A 17,011-nucleotide genomic window follows, 5' to 3' on the forward strand; every position below is an offset into this window, starting at 1 on the left:
GATTTTTTTTTTTTTTTAAGATTTATTTATTTATTTATCTGACAGAGAGAAATCACAAGTAGGCAGAGAGGCAGGCAGAGAGAGAGGAGGAAGCAGGCTCCCTGCTGAGCAGAGAGCCCTACGCAGGGCTCGATCCCAGGACCCTGAGATCATGACCTGAGCTGAAGGCAGCGGCTTAACCCACTGAGCCACCCAGGCGCCCCTAGCCCAGATTTTTTAAAACTTGTTTTTAAAGAAACTCAGGACTTCTCTTGAGAGGATGAAGTAAACATGCTTTTCTTTATTCTTGCCTCTAACTACAAACAAAATCACTACACATTACATATAAAACAAACATGAGAAGAGTTTGAAAGGTAGAGAGAAGAAGTTAGATTAACTAGGGTTCTTGGGACCCAAGGAATGACTTGATGCTAAATTCCCTGGATTTTCTCTTTTCCTCATACATCCCAGATTTAGAACTAAAGAAGCCAGCAGCCTAGAAAAACCATTGAGTACAGATTTAAAAATCTCACCAAAGCCTCTGCCTTCTAGCCAAAGGACTGGGAAAGGGGCAGCCTAGAAAGACTGAAAACTTTTGGACAATAACCACTCTGCTATAGTAAACACCTCAGAAATTTTATGACCTTAACCTCACCCATGCCAACAAAAGTTAAAGTGGGGAACCTAGACTTCTACCCCTGACAGAATGTGACAAGTTGGTCAGGGTGGTGTCAGAGAAGGCTGAGTAAGGAGCCAAAACTTCCATACCTGTGGGGCAATAAGGAGGCTTCATGCACTCTGCAGCGTCAGTGGAAATCTTGGACTTCCAACCCCACCCAGCAGTAATGAGGTGCTTCTGTCCCTCCTCCTGGGTTGGGGTCAGAGGACATCTAGAAGGGGGTCAAGACATTCATCACTGCCCAGTGGTAAGAAGGCAACTCACATTTTCCATGATGTCAGCGGAGTTCACAGTGAACAACTTTATAAACATAAATTTGATAATTTAGATGAATAGACCAATTCCTCAAAAAAATAAATTACCATAATTCATCCAATATAGAACAGATAATATGAATAGCTCTGTAACTATTAAAGAAATTGAATTCATTATTTTAAAACTCCCCAAACAGAAATCTCCAGGCTTAGCTAGTTTTCCTGGAAGATCATACCAAACATTTAAGGAGGAATTCATATCAGTTGTATACAATCTCTTCTAGAAATGAGACTAGGAGGAAGTATATCCCAATTTGTTTTATGACACTAGTATTACTCTGATACAAAAAAAAAAAAAATTAGTCAAAGACATTACAAAAAAAAAAAGAACTACAGACTAATATCCTTCATGAATTTAGATGCAAATCCATAACAAAATATTAGCAAATAGAATTCAGCTAAATATAAAAAGAATTATGCATCATAAATAAGTGGGGTTTATTCCAACAATGCAAGACTATTTGATAATCAACCAATGCAATCCACCATATTTACAGGGTAGAGAAAAATATTATATGCTTATAACAAGCAATGCTGAAAAATCATTTGTCATAATTCAGTATCCATTATGTCAAAAAGCATTTCACATAATGCAATACATATTTACCACAAAGACTTTTAGAATAAATAGGAACAGAATACAATTTCCTGGCCCTCTCCTCTCCCCACAATGGCGTGTGCTGGCCCATTGATATCTATGTACTCCAAAAAGGGAGAATCATCTGGCAAAAATGTTACTTTGCCTGCTGTGTTCAAGGCTCCCATTTGACCTGATATAGTGAACTTTGTTCACACCAACTTGCACAAAAACAACAGACAGGCATATGCTGTCAGTAAATTAGCAACTCATCAAACCAGTGCTGAGTCTTGGGATACTGGCAGAGCTGTAGCTCTATTCCCAGAGTTTGAGGTGGTGGGACTCACCATTCTGGCCAGGGTGCTTTTGGAAATACGTGTCGTGGGGGCACATGTTTGCACCCACCAAAACCTGGCACCATTGGCATCGCAGAGTGAACACAATACAGAAGTGATATGCCATCTGCTCTGCCCTGGCTGCCTCGGCCTTCCCAGTGCTAGTTATGTCTAAAGGTCATCGTATTGAGGAAGTTCCTGAACTTCCTTTGGTGATTGAAGATAAAGTTGAAGGCTACAAGAAGACCAAGGAGGCTGTTTTGCTACTTAAGAAACTTAAAGCCTGGGATGATATCAAAAAGGTCTATGCCTCTCAGCAAATGAGAGCTGGCAAGGGCAAAATGAGAAACTGTCGTCGTATCCAGTGCAGGGGACCCTGCATCATCTACGATGAAGGCAATGGTATCATGAAGGCCTTCAAAAACAACTTGGAATTACTTTACTTAATGTAAGCAAGCTGAACATTTTAAAACTTGCTCCTGCTGGACATGTGTGATATTTCTGCATTTGGACTAAAAGTGCTTTCCACAAGTTAGATGATCTGTATGGCACTTGACATGAGGCTGTCTCCCTCAAGAGTAACTACAACCTTCCCATGCATAAGATGCTTAATACAGACCTTAGAAGAATCTTGAAAAATCCAGAGATCCAAAGATCCCTCTGAGCACCACGCAAGAAGGTTCATCGTTGGGTCCTGAAGAAGAATCCACGGAAGAACCTGAGAATCATGTTGAAGCTAAAACCATATGTGAAGACCATGTGCTGGAATACCATTCTTCACCAGGCCAAGAATCACAAACTTTGGATGGATAAAATAGTAGCAGCTTTGGAAGCCAAATCAGATGAGAAGGCGGTTCCAGGCAAGAAGCCTTCTCTTCCAGGGAAGAAAGGAAAGAAGGCTGCTGGTGTGAAGAAGCAGAAGAAACCTGGAGTGGGGAAAAAGGCTGCAGTTACCAAGAAGCCAGCAGCTGACAAGAAGCCTGCAGAAAAGAAACCCCCTGCAGAGAAGCCTGCTGCCTAAAAGCTTGACATTTATTCATAAAAGTCAAATAATTTTGGATAGCTAATTTTGAATAAAGACGTGATCAAAGCAAAAAAAAAAAATACAACTTCCTAAATTTGATAAAGATCATCTACAAAAATCCTACAACAAATATTTTACTTAATTGTGAAAGACTGAATGCATTTCCCTAAGATTGGGAAGAAGGTAAAGCAATATCTACTCTCACCAATTTTATTCAACATAGTGCTAGAAATTCTAGCTAAATCAATAAAAAAGAAAGGGAACTAAAAAGCATATGAATTAGAATGTAAGAACAAAACTATTCCTTTAAGGAGGCATATATTGCATGGAGCATATATGGTGCATAAACAATGATTCTTGGAACACTGAAAAAATAAAATTAAATAAAAACAAAACAAAACCCCCAAACTATTCCTGTTTTCAGATGACATAATTGTCTACAAAGAAATCCCACAGAATCTACATAAAAACTCCTAGAACTAATAAGTGAGTTCAGTAGAGTCGTAAGATGCAAGATAGGCACAGAAAAATCAATTGTATTTCTATATACTAGCAATGGTCATATGGAAATCAAACTTAAAAACAAAATACCATTTATGGGGTACCTGGGTGGTATAGTTGGTTAACATCTGACTCTTGGTTTTGGCTCAAGTCGTGATCTCAGGGTCATGAAATGGAGCGCCAAGTCAGGCTCTGCACTCAGCATGGAGTCTGCTCGAGACTCTCTTTCCTTCTCCCTCTGTGTTTCCCCCTTCTAAAATAAATAAATAAATCTTTAAAAAATTTTAAATTTATTTTAAAAACCCAGAGAGAAATACTTAAGTGTAAGATTATCAAATCTACCAAAATGTGAACAAAACTTGAATACTGAAAACCACAGAATGCTGATTAAACACACACACACACACACACACACACACACACACACACAAAGATTATTTAAATAACTGAAGAGACATACCATGTTCATGGATTGGAAGAATCAACATAATAAAAATGTGAATTCTCCACAGATTGATATAGAGGTTTAATCAATTCCTTTCATAATCCCGTATATAATTTCTTGTTGATATGCACAAGGTTTTTCTACTTTTTAAATGGTTAAGTGAAAGGAATTAGAATAGCTAGACAACTTGAAAAATAATAAATTAGGAGGAATCAGTCTACCCAACTTCTATAGTATCAAAACTGTATATTATTGGCAGAAGCTTAGACACATGGATCGATGAGAAGAATAGAGAATTGAAAGTAGACCCACACAGGGGTGCCTGGGTGGCTCAGTGGGTTAAGCCGCTGCCTTCGGCTCAGGTCATGATCCCAGGTCCTGGGTTCGAGCCCCACATCAGGCTTTCTGCTCAGCAGGGAGCCTGCTTCCTCCTCTCTCTCTGCCTGCCTCTCTGCTTACTTGTGATTTCTGTCAAATAAATAAATAAAATCTTAAAAAAAAAAAAAAAAGAAAGTAGACCCACACAAATACGCCTGCTTGATTTTTGACAAAGGTAAAAAGCAATCTAATGGAGGGAAAATAACCCTTTAATAAATGGTTCTAGAGCAAAGTGGACATCACTAGAAAGCCAGAGATACATACCTTTGTAAAATGTAAGTAATCTACTAACTGAAAATAGAAATAAAACAAAAAGTATGATCAATATAGCAAAAAATGGGAAAAAAAGCAGGTATAAAAGAATAAATCTAGCAGAGGTAAATAAATAATAAAAATATAAATATAAATAAAATAAAATAAAAATAAAAAATAAATCTAGTAGAGGGCATAAAACATATTTTATTAAAAAAAGGAATAGAGTAAGACCTATTATATATATTCTCTATATATTATATATATATTACATACCTATATACATATTACATACTATTATATATTACTATTATATTATTATGTATTACATCCATATTATGATAATATATTTAACTGGGTTAACCTTTCTAATAAGAAAATGAAGATGTTTAGGTGTGGTTAATAAACATATATCAAATAGAAGTGCAAAACAAATTCTAAAAAGTTAAGGTAAATGCTATATGAGAGATATATGAAGAAGGAAAATTTCAGAGTAAAAACTAGGAATAACATACATAAGATGAACACAAGCAGATTAAAGCAGACAGCAACATTAACATCAAAGAAAATAAAACTCATGGCAAAACCATTAAAGGAGATCAAGAAGATGTAATAGTTATTGATTTTAATGTACTGAATAAAATAACTTCAATATATATAAGCAAACACTAAAAATTTGAGATTTTGAACATCTCAGCTTTTAACTAATCAAACATAAAGAAAAGAACATCTAAATAAACCAATTAATAAGAAATTTTAATAGTATGATTTATAACATATTTATAATGTATATGATTTTGCTATGTAATATTACAGTATAATATGGTATATAAAATAATAGCATTTGAACAAAATAATTTATATTTCATTGGCATACTTCAAAGTCCATTACTAACAGAATATAATTTTCTGTCAACCCACAATAAAATATTTACAAAAAATTGATAACCTATTAGTCCACAAAGAAACCAGAAAAATTCTAGAAAGCAGAATACAATAGGTACATTTTTGGTTCTAATGGAAAATAAATCAGAAATTAATAATAAGGAAGCAAAATATCTCCAAGTTCTTGTTTGTTGAGATTATGCAATCATTAATACAAACTAGCCGTTTGCAAACTCGCCGTTTGCAAACTCTTACGTCAAAGAGATGCTCAAATTGGTTATTAGAAAAAACAATGACAAGAAAGACATTAAGTAAAAACATTAATGGCATGTCATCAAAGCTGTAATCAGAAGCAAATTCATAGTTTCAAATATTTCCATTATTAAACAAGAAAAAAAGCAATTAATTCAGTAGGTTATTAAAAGTAAAACCAACTAACATGAAGTTAAGCAAAACCTGTGTGTTCTGTCCAGAGCTGGGGGCCCAGGCCTGTGTCCTGAAGCGGGGACAAGCAATCAGTAAACGGCTGTTAAATCAATATGTAATAAATAAGTGACTGAATAATAATAGAACTTGTGGAATAAAAAGAATATTAATAGAACTGGAAATCTATGACTTCCTAAGGAGGCTCAGTCTGCATTCTTGAGGAGGGCTCAAACTGTAAAAATGGACAGAACAAGTGCAAGGGCTTGTTTACAGGACCAACAGGAGGGCTGAGGGGTACAGGTGGGGAGTGCTAGAGGCCTCATGGTTCATTTCTGGAATGTTTGGCACATTTCAGGGGGGAATCTGTCACAGGAATTTTGCCTTGTGGCAATGTAGTGGCACTGCAGAAGAAAGCTTTCCCTTTCTTGCTGTTTCCCTTTAAACTCCTTCAAACAGGTACTGAAGGCTTCCATTTCAGGCCCGGAACAAAACCCTGCAGTAACAAAGTGACTTAGGTTTACTTTTGAGGATTGTTAGCAGTAGCAAAACCTTTTCTGAACACACGGTCTGAAATAGGCAGTCATGGCACTGCTGGGCCTGAGAAACTGAAGGAGCGGGGAAGGGTTTTTTACTGCTCTGGGAAAGAGCGTATGATCATTAAAGACTCACTTTGATTACACACTTTCTTCCGGAAAAACAAGAGCAACAGATAGTATCCCAAGCTAAAGACACCTTGTGGGATATATTGACTGTAGAGAAAGTCACTTCTCATGGTTCCCTGTTTCAAATCACTCTGACTGGCTGCCTTCACTTATATGGGCAACATTCCCAAGATTCTGAAGCTGAGATGAAAGGATATATTTTTATCCACTATCAATCCTGAGTCCTCAAATACTTCCCATTCTTTTTATCTGTGAAAAAAAAAATCAACCAAATTGAACTGAAGGTCTTCACATTCAAAATATTGAATACTGTAGATAATTAAAATTTGCTATCATGGCCAAGGCTAAGGTCCCACTCACCTGGCCTCCCACTTACAAGAGCCCAATATACTCCTTTTAGATAGTATTTTTCAAGATCCTGCTTAGACTCCTAGTTAAACCTCCCAACTTCTCAGGTGCTTCACACAGAAGACTGGTTTGCCTCTTTGCTTTTGTTTGGAAGGTCACCTTTATCAGGGCTGTAATTAATTCTTGCAAGGCTAATAGTGTTCCCTGCGAATCACATAGGTCTTGAGGGGAGAAAATTGATAATCCAATAACCATAGCAAAGTGAGACATCTTCACCTTCCAGACCAGGTATCTGGCTTTCTCTTTCCTGGCTTACAACGTGATCTGTGGTTATGATTGCTGCTAGTGGTAGGAGAAATTTAAAAAAAAAAAAAAAAGTTTCTTGGCTTTCTGTAGGTTAGCAGCATGTCCCGGTTTTCAAGTACAAAGTCAGATTCTGAGTCAGCCCATCCCCTTACCTGGAATCAGAGGCTTTTCATGCAATAAGATACAACAGCTTAGCTTGCATGAGGTTTTTGGGAAAAAGCCAAATATTCAAAAAACCATCTGCTTGCACTGCTCATAAATCACAGAAATGATTGCCCTTGATCTGCAGCCATTCCGCATTATAGAGGATATTGGTTTCCAAAAGATGTCACAGCATATTGAAATGAGATGGTCTCTTCCAAGCAGAAAATTCCTCTTCACCATTACATTATATAGTAGAGTAGAATTATGTCATGTTAGCCCTCAAAGGCAGATAGATCTCAGAGAAGATGCAGGTGGAGGGGTGGTTATAAATTTTGCAACTAGCATAAAGGACAAGCCACTAAAATGTTTTATGCTTTGCTCCAGTCAAATGCTGTAAGAGTTTGAAATGATTGGGCGCCATGAGCTCTATTTCTGAAGATGTCTTTGAACCAGGTGTCCATCTTGTCACTCGTAATACTGTTTCCCACCAAGAGTGAAGACAACAGCTGTTGATAGAATGAGTGTAAAGAATGACTGTACTGCAAATAGCCCTTGAAAGCGAGACACGTTATTATTTAGCACTTGGGGAACCATCTGCAGAATACTTGGCATTGTGCAAAGCATAAGGGATGACTGGACATCTGGCCAATGGCTTTGGTGATCTAAGAGAGACACAACCTTCTGAGGAGCTGGCATGGCTCGTGCATGCTCCGCTCATTTACCCTCTGTGGCCACAGCTAGTGAAGCCCTGGGTCCGAAACCCACAAAGCACTGGGAAATTCCTAATACATTCTTTAATACCCAGGGTTCATTCCAGCTGGGCTGATCTGACAGCATGTTTCTGGGTGATCTATAGGGAGCTAGTTGCCGTAACAGGCTCATATGTGGTATCTTTGTTGAGAAAACGGTTGCAATGAGGGTTCTTTCAAAGTTTACTTTACCATCTGGTCTGCACTTAGTCATGTGGTGTGTTCTTATCTCTACTGACATGAAAAATCTCTTGTTATTAAGTGGTGATGTATATCTCAGGTAAGTATTCAGATGTCTTTAATAAGCACCAAGTACTATAAGTGTAACCAAACTTGACTATCTTTTTTGGTTTTAATTTGATAATCCTGTGGGATTTTATTAACCTGTTTTAGCTACTGAGGATGTTGGGTTATATTGTGTCTCATGCTTAGAACTGGGAAGTAGAGAAAAGGCCAGAGTGGGTGAGAAAAGGAGAAGAGAGTGGTAAAAGATTTAAGTGAAAGATTTTGGTGTTTTATAGACCTGGGCTTGCATTTCAGTTCTACTGCTTAAGGAAATACATGATGTTGGACAAGTTATCTAATCTCTCTAAGGCTGATTGTCTTCATTGATAATAATACCACTACCTCATAAGAATGTTATGAGGATTAAAAACACATAAATGTATACATGTATTATATATGCAGGAGTGTGTATGTAGAGCCTGAAGGAGTCCTCATTACCGGGTAGCTCTTATTCCTCCCATTCAAGAAAGTAATATTTCCAGGACGAACTCTGGCAGAATGGAGAAATTAGTGTCTGAGACAGAATGGAACAACCAGAGAGAAAATAAAGACTAGGGTAGGATCATTTCCTTTACCACCCCCCCACCCCGGTTATGTGTTTCACCCATTTTTATGAGGAATAGATTGAAAATTCAAATTGAATTAACAGTGAACACTGTGTGAGTGTGTGTGTGTGTGTGTGTGTACCTGCACATACTCGCATGCATGTGCCTGTCTGTGTGTGTACATGCTCCAGTGTGTAAGGCAAAGAAATAGTTCCATTACCTGAGGGGTGGAGATTTATTTCAAGGACACATGGAAAGTAAATACAGGGAGTTCTTTGCAGTTGCCCAGCACTTCAAGAGACTGCAGTGAGGTTTGCAGCTGTTTGGGCTACAGCAGCAGTTCCAGTGACTGCTGTGTGTATGAACACTCAATCATTCATCATTTCTCAGAAACATGCCTATTACCCACGGCCACCCTGCTCTAGTGAGCACAGTTGTCTTGGCTAAAGTTATACCTTTCCCTCCTTCTGTTGTCTTTCAGAATAGCTCACTGTCTGCCTTTGTTGCTTTTCTCTGTCTTATAGGTACTACAGGGTCTTGTCTCCCTGGCGTAGCGGATTGATCCAAGAGTGGACACCTAAGTAGGGACAATATTATTCTTTCTTGCAGGAATTACAAATTCAGGATGGATAGCTAGGGGGAAGCAGTGGACTTTTGTTAACAGCCACCCTCTAGAGCAGGGTTTCTCCATGCTGGCACTTTGACATTTTAGGCTGGGCAATTAGTCATGGGGAATGTCCTGTCTATGCACTGTAGGATGTTTAGCTGCTTCTCTGGCTTCTGCCCACTAGATGCTGGGTGCTGTCTCTCCGTACTCCTCTCTCCCAATCTGCCATGGTGTGACAATCAAAAATGTATCCAGATCTTGCCCAGTGTCCCTCTGGGAGGAAAACCACCTGTGGCTCAGACCCACTCTATGCAGTGCTAGAAAAAGTGCGGTCTAAGGACTGGCAGCATCAGCATCAACTGGGAGCTACTTAATAATAGAAAATGTTGGCTCTCACCTCAGAACCAATGAATCACGATCTGGTGTTTTCACAAGGTTTGCAGTGATTTTTATTCTTGCTAAATTTTGAGAACCACTGCTGTAGAACTTTGCTGTCCTAAGTGTGATTTGAGTATCCGCAGCCTCAGATCACAGGAGAACTTGTTAGGAACACAGAACCTTGGGCCCACCCCAGACCCAGGTTCACCAGCACCCGGGAACTTGTTATAAACACAACATCATTTCTAACCGATGGTTATGTATATCAGAAACTCTGGGATTGCAGCCCAGTGATCTGTTTTGATAAGCCTTCTAGGTGATTTTGATACAGTTAGTTTCAACAATGGCTGCTGCTTGGAATCACCTCTGGGATTTTGAAAGATAGTGATGCTTGGGTCCCATTCCAGAGGACTTTGATTTTAACTCATTTAGGGTATGGACTGAGAATCAGCACAGGATTTTATAATCCTCATGTGATTGTAATGTGCAGGCAACCTTGAGAACCGCCGCCAAAGACAGTTTTCGATCTCTACTGCAAATGTCCCTGGATCTTCCGTGGTTTCTTCACATCTCAAATCTTCATTTCTCAACCCCTATTTTAATTTGGGGGCCACTCCTATACTCTTCCACTAATGTTTGCAATTAAGCCAGCCAGAACCCATATCTGTTGCTACAGCCCGAGTAACCTCAACCCAAATAGCCACCATATAGGGGAGAGCTTGCAGTAGATTCTTAGGAAATGTGTAAGGCCAGGTATTTCGCTTGGTCATTGGATTGTGTGTGTATGTGGATGGGGGCACCCCAATATATTCTGGAATAGAAAATTAGCAGCCTGTGATATACAGACATACAGTGGGCCATGAGGAACACTGCTCAGTAAGTCTCTTCCTGACTGGAGCCATTGGGCAAGAAAAGTCATTAGCCTGTAATATTCACAGCAGCTGGGGGATTGGTGTACTGGCCTGGAGAAGGTCTGCGTAAGCCATCAAGAGTAGCTTCTGGGGGTGCCTGGGTGGCTCCGTGGATTAAAACCTCTGTCTTCAGCTCAGGTCATGATCCCAGGGTCCTGGAATCAAGCCCCTCATTGGGCTTTCTGCTCAGCGGGGAACCTGCTTCCCCCTCTCTTTCTCTGCCTGCCTCTCTGCCTACTTGTGATCTCTGTCTGTCAAAAAAAAAAAAAAATCTTAAAAAAAAAAGTAGCTTCTGTACAGGTTCACTACACTGATGATGTTAAAGTGGTAGGCCTGGGAAAATAGGAAATGGGAGATGCCCCCTGATGTTTTGGTTCAAGGGGTAGGAGGTAATGCTTACAAGAATTCTGGGGTTTGCTACTTTGACATTTCTATGGCATACATGGTGTTGAGTATGTTAGGTTATGATTTTTAAAATAAAGGACAAGTGTTTATACCTAGTCTCTCCTACATGAAGAAGGAGGCACCACACGTGGCATGGCAATCCTCTTCATGTTCTGAAGACAGTTTGTATCGTATTTGAAAGAAGCATGTTGTACATTGTCTCTGATCTAGTTATTTGGCATCTAGTCAGCTTTCGTAGATTTTACTGTGTAACAAAAGCCTTGAGAATCAGAGTGGCTTGCAAAAGTAAGCATTTACTTTTCTTTTACTTGAATGACACATTGTTATGGCAGGTCTACTGCACACAGCAGGGAGGGTTCAGGTCTGCTCTCTGGGTCTTTTCATTCTAGATTGCCACCTACTAGGGATGTTCTTCTCTTGGTGTAGGGCAAGGGTACAGGAGAACAATTAATGCACATCACATCTTAAAGTCTCTTTTAGGAGCTGGAACGCTGGCATATCCACCCATATTCCACTGATCAAAGCAAGTCATATGGTGGTGAAACCCAGAGTCTGTGACACAAGAAAACATACCAGGAGTAAAACATGACAAGAAAGAAAGAGCAAGAATTGTGGATTTATCACCTCTGGGTATCTGAAAATCTCCCAGAGCAAGAGGAGCATCTTTGGCTCTTTCATAGCAAATTTGTGTTGTTCTTTACTCAACTCTAATGACCCAGCAGCTCCAAAGGTACTGTTTGGAGACCAGGATGCACAATGGAGTCTGTGATAAGCCCTAATGGGACAATCCAGTCATGATCTCTAGAGTTTGAGGACAAACCATGCTCTTCTTTAGGTAAGTCCTCCTTTTCAGAATGAACTTCCAGATTTTAAATGGACTCTGGTGAAGATAGATTCCCTGGTCTTGGACAGCTATAGGTCTTGAGCTATTCATAAGCTACTGATCTATTTGATATACCTAGCTTTAACGGTGGGCATAGCTAGTAATATTCCATCATCAAACCCCAAGTGTACACCATTATTTGCACAGTCAGGTTGTCCCCACTCCCATTGTTCACGAATTTCTCAGTCTGTACCTATGGATAGCTTCATGGGTAGTTTCCCATAACCATGTGGCTAAAGATAAAACACTTGTACTGGTTCTCTCTAAAATACTAATATGGATTGGAAGTAGTCTGTGGCATTACAGCTCCAGATAGGAGTGGCCTTGAAAGACAGTGGAGAAAATTAAACCTCCTCTTGGCCAGAAAAATCAAGTGTAACAATTTGCTATTTACTTTGCCTAAAAGGAAATTTGGCTTAAAATCAGGATCTATATTAATTTTTAGGCAGTTGTTTTTGTCTGACCCTTGTTGGGAGACAGCAAAATTAGGATATTGTTGGCAAGATAGTTAGGGATGGTCTGGTTTGGAAGGCTCTCTCAGTATCAGCCTGGAGCATGAAACCATTTGCACCTCAGAAGCCCACTGATTAAAAAGCACACTGACTAATAAGGGAAAATAACAACATCTTCGGCCATCCTGTCTACCTGATTACTAAGAATCTCAGGTGACTTTCACTGTAGAAGAGATTCTTAGTAATCAGGTAGACAGGATGGCCGAAGATGTTGTTATTTTCCCTTATTAGTCAGTGTGTTTTTTAATCAGTGGGCTTCTGAATAAGGCCAGCATGGGGCAGAGATAGATGCTATTCTTGCTATAGGTTCAACTTTGTGAATTTTCCCCTCACTCAATCTGACTTGTCTAGGTAGGATCATTGCCAAGTTACCAGTTTTTCAAGCCATGACATCCAATCCTGAACCACAATCTGGTGCCAAACCTCAAGGGTGCCTTCTCAAAACCTGGTAATTAGATCAACTAAATTGGGCCCCTGTCATCAATGAATAAATTAGAGATTTTTTTTTTCTTTTTACTATCAGAATAGATATGCATGCTCTGGACTTATATTTCTTTTTCTTCCCTTTGTACCTACACTCATCTTCATTGAGTTTATTGAAGGTCATATAGTCTGTCAGAGTAAACATATTACCTCTAAGTTCACTTCGAAGCAAAAGTGGTAAGCAAGGGGATGATACCCAAGGGATTACTGGACACTATTGTATGTCCTGTCACTCAGAAAATACTGGCCTTATAGGTTGATTCAGTGATCTAATAAAAACACAGCTGTGACATGAGCTGGCAGTTATCCCCTTGCGATTTTAGTAAGATGCACGATATGGTCTGTGTCTGTTTTTGGCAGATTTGTAGAGAAAAAGTCCAAGACATCCTTGGAACATCCTTATTTTGTCATCTTTCTTTCTGAGCATAGGGTTTTCAAACTTTTCTTCACTTTTGTGAAACAGCCTAATACCTGCCCAACAACCCAGCTTCTCCTCTCCTGCCCCAGTTTGTCAGTTGATTTAAGTTGCTTGCAACCAAGGATTCTTATTGAATACACCCGATTACTAGAGTGTTCTTTTAAATAGCTTAAATAGTCTTCTTTTAAATAGCTACAAGAGAATTCCCAATGATCATTTTCATTGAGGCAAATAAAATAGTTGGCAGGTTTTGTTGGTTTTTTTTTTTTTTAAGAATATGGTGGAGATCTTAGTTGTATATCCAGTATCTATTCTTCTTGACTTTATGCCTAAAAGAAATTCTGATGTTCTTTAAGAGAGCAAGGTACCCAGTTTTAAGAAACGGCATTGCCCAGCCTCTTCTGCAGCTGTGGATAAAAAAGAGAGACACAGCTCTGGTAATAGGATGGAAGGAGATGCTGCTTTCAGGCGAGGCTTTGAAAGGGAACAGTAAGCCTTTTACTTCTTGCCCTTTGCACTCCCTTCTTGTTCTTGCCTGGAATGGAGAGTGAGTTGAAGTTGGAGCTGCTATCTTGTGTGCATAGGTTAACAGTGTAAAGCAGAGCCATCTGCTGAGGAGGACAGAGCAGAAGGTAGAAGTTGTTGAGACACTGATGTCATTGTGAAATCCTTGGACTAACCGTGGATGGTCAACCTCTGAACTCACTCTAAGGGGCAAAGAGTCAAACCCTTTTTGATTAAACCACTGCGTTTTGGGTTCTGTTACATTTAAATGATGACAGTGTTGAACTGGCTCACACAGCTTCCCTTCTTTGTATTATAGTTTTGGACAGAAGAAAAACTTGCCCATTTCCATATAGATGACAGAGCTATGCAGATGATTTGAGGCTATTGAAAGTACAATTTATGGCCACATTTTTTTTTTAGAGGTTGAAATAACTAATAACTTTTGTTAAGATTGCTATGATTTTAGCTGACAAAAGGATCAGAGATGAGGAATTTAGGACAAAATAACTTGTGATGTGCAATTTCAGGCACATTTGTTTATCTTCAATTTATTTCCTAAATACAGAAATTACCTTGTTTTTTTAAAACTGCCATTTTTTTTCCTGTTATCATTAAATTCTATTACCAGGGAATGAGTCCTTCCCTCTAGGAGTGCTGATGGGTTTGTGTTTTACATTCAACTCTGAAGAACTCTCTCTAGATTTCCTTGAGGAATATTCACATTTGCTTCTATAAGCAGCTGCTAGTTCACTGTGAAGATTTTTTCCAGGGCTGACTCAAGACTCTTAGCTTCTCTTGTTCTCTTTCTTACTAAATAATCTTTGGGTTTTATATGTGACCATCTGTAGGTTTTCCATTTTAGTTATGCAGGATTTTATGTCACTGTACCAACCATGTCAAAGCATAAGAAAGTTAAGTTCAAGAACCCCAAGATTGAACTCTGGAACATTGAGGCCAAAATCTGGACAGAAGTTTGACAATCACCCATCCTAGAGCTGGAGGAGATCCTCAGGATCATGTCATTTAAATCCTGCTGTCAAAGATGCATAGACAAGGGCTAAAATGGTGAGAGGAACCACCGTCCTCTTACAAGTAGAATCAGGGAGAACAAAACCCTAAATTTCTGACTTAGAGTTCTTTTTAAAGCCTTACACTTCTCTTTCCTTCTCCCTTTAGGTCTTTGTCCTCATACTTGGTTTCTCTTTGAACTTCCTCCCATGTGACCATTCCTCACCAATGCTACTTTTTTTTGGGACCTTTGCCCCTTAAAGCAGAAAGGATTTGCATCTGGTTGCTCAATCATGAGGTACTTTCTTTGAGTGTCTATGAAGTCAGAAAGGGGCTGACACTGTGATACCCACCCCCTCCTGAGGCAGGATTGTGGAGGCTCCTTTTGTATTGACAACTCAGAGCTTTACCAAGAATTCCCTTCCTGGGCATTGCCATCCCTCCTTGTAGTTTAAGAACTTCTATACTGGTTCCCTATGGGTGCTGCAATAAATGCCATTAACTTGTTGGCTTCAAAACACACAAACATATTCTCCAACAGTTCTGGATGCCAGAAATCTGAAATGGTTTTCACTGGACTGTAATCAAGGTGCAAGCAGAACTGTGTGCTCTTCTGAGGCTGTAAAAGAGAATCTAGTTCCTTGTCTTTTCTCATCTCTAGTGCCTGCTTGTCTTCCTTGGTCTTGGCCCCTTCCTTCATTTTCAGAGCACATCACTCCAATCTCAGTTTCCATCTCCTCTAAATGGAATTTCCCTCTGCCTGTTTTTTAAAGGACACTTTTGTTTCCATTAGGGTTTACCTAATAATCCTGGATAACCTTCCCATCTCAAGCTCCTTAACTTAATCACGTTAAATTAAGTAACATTCAGAGGTTCCAGAGATTGGAGCCTGGGTATCTTTGGGGGTGATGATTCAGCTTACCACAATCATCCTCTCTCTTTTTGACCTTTATCTGGCCATCGGGTTGCAGTGAGCATGGGTGTGCTTACACCTGAACACAGGTTATGGTCTAAGATTAAGGTGCCTACATATGCCATTCAAAGTATTAGCCTGCATTTTAAAATTTGTCCCTGAAAGATAATTCTGTTATTGTGTTTTCCTGTCATAGGCACAGAGAAAATGATACCATTTGAGATAGAGCTAGAGCAAGAGCGAGACTGAGAAAGACTGAAGAACATTCAGCAGAGATGGGGTCTACTACTGTGGTCCTGCTTCTGTTCATGAACCCCAAGCCCTTCCCATAGTCTGCCAGTCAGCCCTTTCTTGGTTTCTGTGAGATACCTTCAACTCTGGACAAGAGATTCCTTTTCTTTCCCATAAGTCTGCTTATGCCACTTTCAACCAAGAGTCATAAAAAAGGCAGGACGACAGAGACAGAGAGAGAATGTGGCTGCTCACAGGGTAGAGAATGCAAGACCTGTAGATAAGAATCTGACTTTGACTCCCTTGATACAGGGCAGTAGGAGGGTGATGACTGGGGCTGGAGACAGAGCTACCAGGATGCTCTGTTAGGGTAATATTCTGACTGTGGTAACTAGATCTCAAATGTCTAGGTGCTGTGCTGTGACAGCAGGTAACCTGTGCAACCAAAAAGTAGGAAGGCAGATATTTATGACCTTGAAAAAGTAGTTGTTTTTTGATTCCCTAAAGCATTCTTACTTAACCTCTTGAAGATTCTATAGTTCAAGGTGTTCAAGCAAGAGTGCAGGCATTTTGTTAAGGAAAGGCTGTAAAGATGAAAGAAGGGGAGGCCATAGTGAAGGTCCTAGCCTTCTTGAAAGTCTCTAGTCCTGGATAACATCCTTGGAGTTGCTTCAAAGATTTTATTTAGAACATGGAACAGCAGCCTTCCAAGGTCATATAGCAGATTTTCCTTGCTTCTCACTTTTCAGTTGCAAACCTCCTTGGAAATGGCCCCCAATTAAGCCAGTATTAATGATCTGTTAGCTGGCAGCAGCCCGCCAGCCAGCCAGCAGGAAAAGTGAGAAGAGGTGCCTGGGAAAAGGCCGCAGGTAAAGGGGGGGCAGTTTTGCTTGGACCGGCCGTACTACTGACACCCATCTG

The 17,011-nt window shown here is 39.7% G+C and overlaps 1 pseudogene; it reads left to right on the forward strand.

Moving 5' to 3' along the window:
• Positions 1 to 1,624: 1,624 nt before the first annotated feature.
• LOC125080944 (60S ribosomal protein L4-like) lies at positions 1,625 to 2,988 on the forward strand (annotated as a pseudogene).
• Positions 2,989 to 17,011: the final 14,023 nt, after the last annotated feature.

This window comes from Lutra lutra, chromosome 11 (assembly GCF_902655055.1).
Source record: "Lutra lutra chromosome 11, mLutLut1.2, whole genome shotgun sequence".
Taxonomy (NCBI): Eukaryota; Metazoa; Chordata; class Mammalia; order Carnivora; family Mustelidae; genus Lutra; species Lutra lutra.